The following is a 5,782-nucleotide window of genomic DNA, read 5'->3' on the forward strand; positions in this document are numbered from 1 at the left end:
GACACGTATGGAGAGATGACTCAAGCAGGGTACAGGGCCCTGCCCCCAGACGCCAGGAAGCCAACAGAGGATTTGGCGGTGGGGGCGTGGGGCCATGACCAGATGTGAAGCTGGCGACAGTGTGGAATCAGCATGGCCATTCTGCTCAGGTCCCCAAGAGCACAAGGCCTGGGGCAGTTGCCCCGATTTGCTCCCCACTAGGGACGGCCCTGTGCGTGCGTGTGCCTGCCTATACACGAGGATATACAGCTGTATGCGTGCACGTATCTGTCTATACACGTGCAGGACCGTCCGTAGGTGGAGCAAATTGGGGCAACCACCCTGGGCCCTGCAGAGCCGGAAGGAGCGGCCACAGCAACTCCTCGCTGCCGGTAGCTTCACGTCTGGCCGCTTGGCACCCCCACCGCCAGAATCTGTCACCAGCTTTCTTGCATCCGCGGCCAGGGCCCTGCCCAGGCTGATTTGCCCTGGGCCCCGCACCCCACTCAATCATCTCTGTACACATGCATATACAAATGCACATGTGCATGTATCTATACATGTGCTTTGACATGCATGGACACATACCAGCCTGTACATACAGCTACACTCATGTCTGTGTGCACACATGTCCATCTACACACATAGCTGCAGATATGCATGTGCGAGTGCGTCTGTCTAGACATGAGGATACGCAGCAGTGTGCATGCACGTGCCTGCATTTGGCTTGGGCGCGTGTCTATGTATAGGGCTGTACACACGTGTGTACTGAAACCCCTGGGTCGCCAACGGGACCAGGCCCCAGGCGGAACCAGGCTCCCCCGCGCCTGAGAAGCAGGACTGGCGCCGCGCCCCTCCCTTCGCGCCCACCACGTGATGGGTGGCGGTTGGGGAGCCTCGCTCTGCCCTTCCCCTACCTACCGGCCGTTGGTTCCCCTAACGACAATAGAACCCCGGCCGCCGCCTCCGGTTTCCAAACAGAAAGCAAACTCCCCCTGCGACCCACGCGCATGCGTAACCTCAACTCCTCCCCCACTCACTTCCTCCGCGCTCACCCCGGGCTGGATGAGACGCTCGGCTGGCGTCATTGAACACGTCGACCTCCCGGAAGTAGGGCACGAAGGAAAGCAGTGTTCGCGGCTGCGGCATGCGGGGCAGGTACAGCGCGGGCGCGGCCGGAGGGCGGAGCCTGAGGGGAGGGGGAGGAGTCCAGGCAGCGCCCAGGGTTTCCAAGCCCCCTTTAGGAATGAAATCCACCCTCCCACCCCCGAGAGTGGACTCTCCCGTGAGTGACGCTATTTCTCTGCCTGCGCGAGCTCCCCTCCCCCACGGCGCGTAACTTTGCGTCACGTGTCGCCGGCGTTCACCGGCCGTTTGAGTTCGTTAACCGCTGATTAGTCTCACCCTACCTTCTACCGTATTTCCTCGTACTACATGCGTACAGTATATAGGACGCCCTTTGTTTTGGGAATGCATCTTGAAAAGGGGTAAAATATATAATTTGCAGCCTTGGCTTGACTGGGCCTCCCCTTGCTTTCCTGCTTGACTCCAAGCAGAGATAGGAGGCGAGCCCAGGAGCAGGCAGCAACCTTGCCCTTGGTTAATGGAGCATCAAACAGCTGGTAATTCTGGTGGAGTGAAGAATAATGAGCCTTTGGAGCCAATGTCCCTCAGCTGCTGGAAAAGGGGGAGTACTGGCATGGAGGTGGAGCCACAGGCGAAGCGGGATGCTTCTACTCCAAGCAGAAAGGTCACCTTACCCACTCCCCAATTTTGAGGGGCTGATTTTTGCGGGAGAAAAGCTGCATTGTAGGGGAGAAAATATGTTAGTTTTCAACATGTTATGGATTCCTTTGTAAAAGTATGAAGAAGCCTGGCTTGTGCTTTTTAAATCTCCTTTCACTCTTTGGAAGTCAGCGGACAGGGCTCTCCTCCTCTTTTGGGCTGCTGCCTTGTGAGGAAGTTCAGCCCGAGATGAATGTAGCCCTATGCCGCTTGTGTGGTGCTGTCATTTCCAGTTCCCCTGATGTCAGTGGGAGGCTGGCGAGGTCAGGATAATGACACAAGACATCCTAAATTTTAAGTGCTCTCTGAATCCGATGGTGGAAAAAATGCAGTATGCTAACAAGGAAAGGTGGTTTTGAGTAGATGTGTTATCTTTTATTAGACTAACGGAGTAGTTAAAAAAAAAAAAAAAAGTTTTTAGCAAGCTTTCAGACTAGCTAAGAACTAGGAAGTCTTAAGCCTGAAGAAGGGTGATTGCGCCCAAAAGCTTTCTAAGAACTTTTTTTCAACTACTCAGTTGGTCTAATAAGAGATATCACATCTACTCAAAAAACCTTAGGTGCCTATGTCCTTAGACCTATACAGCTACAACCAAAATCCCAGCATGCTAACAATGCTTCTTGCAGGTGGAGGCAGAACTGGTCTCCTGTCCAGATTAACCCATTCCTGTTGCGGATTTCCATGCAGTGTTGCTCCTCAGGGGTCTAATCCAAAGCCCATTAATTGCAGAGAAACACTAGTCACTTTGGCTTTGTGTTTCCAAATAGACTGTGTGAGGAGTGTAGGGAATTGGAGTGGCTTCTGTTGCACAGTCACAGATCTACTGTGCTTGCTGCAATTACACTCTGTGATTAAGTGGTATAAAAAAAAAACTTTCTGAAGCGAGGATTGGACCATTACCTGGAACGGTTCTCTAGAGATGAAAGGAAAAGCAACTGCTTTCAGGCTGCAGTGCATATTTTTTCTTAACTGCTCAAGTAGTGTGTTTTGCCTTTGGTTATTATGAATGTATGAGGGAAGGTGAAGAAACTGTCTTTGATTTGGGTGCTGCTTTTTCTTTATTTTAAACAAAAGAAAATGGAAAGCAAAAGTCCCTCAAAGGGACCAGTTATTGACATGGTCAACATTTTTCCTTATGTTGTGTCCCTTTGTGGAGGAGGATGGGTGGTAAGAAGTGCATCATGTTGCTGAAATAGTGACCATCGCTAGCAAGCTGTCTACAGTAGCATCTAATCTGTTTTAGTCTTCTTTGGAAGAAGTGATCCTGATACCATAGAATTAGTTTAAAGAAAGGAAGGAAGGAGAGCAGAAAAACAAGGATGCTGGACTTCCAAAAGGTTCATTTGAACCATGTTTTAGAAGTAGCAGGTAAGCTACAATGAATAGGCAAATTAAAAGGTGACAACAAGAGAGATTTCTACACATACCTCAGACAAGGAAAAACTAAAAAACAGAAAGATCAAGAAGCCTGTGTGTCTATTACTCAAAGAATGTAAACTATTAATTGAAAATTCAAAGAAGGTGGAACTGTCCAATGCCTTCACAAGAGAAAAAAACAAAAATACCCCCACTCCAAAAACAACCAACCCAAAGAAACCCCCCCCAAACATGTGCCTATGACTAGCAGAATTAATATAATAAATGAAGAAAAGGGATGCAGGTCATGTTAAGCAAATAATATAATAGAAGAATTTTTGACTAATTTGAATTTAAGTCAGGAGGCTGTGCAGTATTCAACTAAGGGTACTGAAGGATCTCACTGAAAAAATCTCAGCGCTATAGGCAATAATAGATCAAGATCATGGATGGCAGGCAAGGTCCCAGACAGCTGGTAAGGCTTACATACTGTACTGCCCATTTTTAAAAGGGGAAAGAAAAGGACCCAGCAAGGTATAAGATCAGTCAGCCTGACATCAGTGCCAAGGAAGTTACTAACAAGTTGACTTTTATGCGCATATTGATCACTGACAGATGACATGGATTTGTTAAGAGCAAATCATGCCAAATCTTTGCTCCTTTTACAGGATAACTTGATCTGGATCATAAGGTAAAAATGGTGAAAGTAAATATTTGAACTTCAGTTAGGTTTTTAACAAAGTCCCACATGTCAGTCTTGTAAGTAACCTGGAAAGGTATGTCCTAGATCAGAGGTTCCCAACCACTGGGCTGCAGCCGAGACTGGGCTGGAAAGGATTGGCTGCTGGGTCATGACTCCTATTTGTCTGCCCAGGCGAGCAGCTTCTGCTGCTGGCAGTCATGTGCAGGGATAAAGCTTGGCAATGGGGAGGCCCGGGAGGGAGGCAGCCAGCTCTGCACGTCCCATCCCACCCCCACTAGTCTGCAGTACATAATTACCATGCATGCTAGTATTCATAGAATCATAAAAAGTTAGAGTTGGAAGGGATCTCAGAAGGTCATCTACTCCAATCCCTTGCTCAAAGCAGGACCATCCTCACCTATATCATCCTAGCCAAGGTTTTGTCTAGCCAGGTCTTCAAAACCTTCAAGGATGGAGACTCCACCACCTCTCTGGATAATCTGTTCCAGTGCTTTGCTACCCTCCTTGTGAGAGAGTTTTTCCTAACATCTCACCTAAACTTTCTTTCCTGAAACTTGAGACCATTGCTGCTTGTTCTGTCATCTGCCACTACTGAGAATAATCTAGCTCCATCCTCTTTGAAACTACCCTTTAGGTAGTTGAAGCCTGCTATTAAATCCCCCATCAGTCTTTTCCAAACTAAATAAGACCAGTTCCCTCAGCCTCTCCTTAAAGTCATGTGCGCCAGCCCCCTCGCTATTTTTTTGCCCTCCACTGGGCTCTCCAATTTGTCCACATCCTTTCTGTAGTGGGGGGCCCAAACTGGACATAGTACTGCAGATGCGGTCTCACCGGTGCCCAATAGAATGGACTAGTTACTTTCCTCAATCTACTGGCAACACTCCTACCAATGCAGCCCATTATGCTGTTAGCTTTTTTTGCAACAAGTGCACACAGTTGGCTCATATTCAGCTTATATTCAGCTGTAGCCCTCAAGTCCTTTTCTGCAAAGCTGCTGCTTAACCAGTCAGTCCCCAGCCTGTACCAGTGCATGGAATTACTCTATTCTAAGTGCAGGACTTTGTACTTGCCCTTACTGAACCTCATGAGTTTTCTTTTGGTTTAGTCTTCAAATTTCTCAAGGTCTCTCTAAATCATAGCCCTACCCTCCAATGCATCTTCCACTCCCCCCAGTTTGGTGTCATCTGTAAGCTTGCTGAAGTTACCCTTGATCCCATCATCCAGGTCACTGATGAAGATATTGAACAAAACCGGCCCCAGGACCAACCCCCGGGGCACTCCACATGATACCGGCTGCCAACTGGACATAGAGCTGTTGATTACTACCCCCTGAGTCCGATGATCCAGCCAGTTTTCTATCCATCTTACTGTATATTCATCCAGCCCATACTTCCTTAGCTTACCTGCGATAATGTTGTGGGAGAACATATCAAAAGCCTTACTGAAGTCAAGGATATCACATTCACTGCTCTTCCTGCCTCCATAGAGCCAGTTACCTCCTCATAGGAGGCAATCAGGTTGGTCAGGCATAATATGCTCTTGATGAATCTATGCCGACTGTCCCTAATTGCCACTGCCTCCTTTAGATTATCATTTTGAGTTGTAGTTTTTGTGATATGGTGTCTTAATTTTACTTAAAGTATACTTATATCTTTCTACCATAATTATATATTTGTTAAATATATGACATGGCTGAAGTGACTTGAGTTTTATAACTAATGTAATATCTTAAATGAATTGATAATAAAACCTATGTAACTTATTCAGTGCAAGTATCTGATGATTTTGTTGCATCAGAAAAATAATACTTCCATATTATTACTGCAGCACACACAGGGGCATATTTTTATGTTTTTTTGTCTTTGTTTCTATTTTAAGATTATCATCAACATGTATTATCGATGTATCAATAGTTAAAGCCTACCTAAAATATTCTCCTACAATCCATCCTTCTACGAG

At 46.9% G+C, this 5,782-nt stretch overlaps 2 protein-coding genes across 2 annotated transcripts in view; one reads left to right on the forward strand and one right to left on the reverse strand.

Moving 5' to 3' along the window:
* Positions 1 to 991, reverse strand: part of GTF2H5 (general transcription factor IIH subunit 5) — a 7,398-nt gene extending 6,407 nt beyond the window's left edge. The window contains exon 1 of the mRNA XM_019550026.1: positions 901 to 991. The gene's annotated coding sequence lies outside the window, so the exon portion shown is untranslated. The remainder of the gene's footprint in view (positions 1 to 900) is intronic.
* A 79-nt stretch (positions 992 to 1,070) lies between these two features.
* The window catches only part of SERAC1 (serine active site containing 1), a 51,486-nt gene continuing 46,774 nt past the window's right edge, over positions 1,071 to 5,782 (forward strand). The window contains exon 1 of the mRNA XM_019550025.1: positions 1,071 to 1,137. The gene's annotated coding sequence lies outside the window, so the exon portion shown is untranslated. The remainder of the gene's footprint in view (positions 1,138 to 5,782) is intronic.

This window comes from Crocodylus porosus, unplaced genomic scaffold (genome assembly GCF_001723895.1).
Source record: "Crocodylus porosus isolate Cpor-Errol unplaced genomic scaffold, CroPor_comp1, whole genome shotgun sequence".
In the NCBI taxonomy this organism is placed as follows: Eukaryota; Metazoa; Chordata; order Crocodylia; family Crocodylidae; genus Crocodylus; species Crocodylus porosus.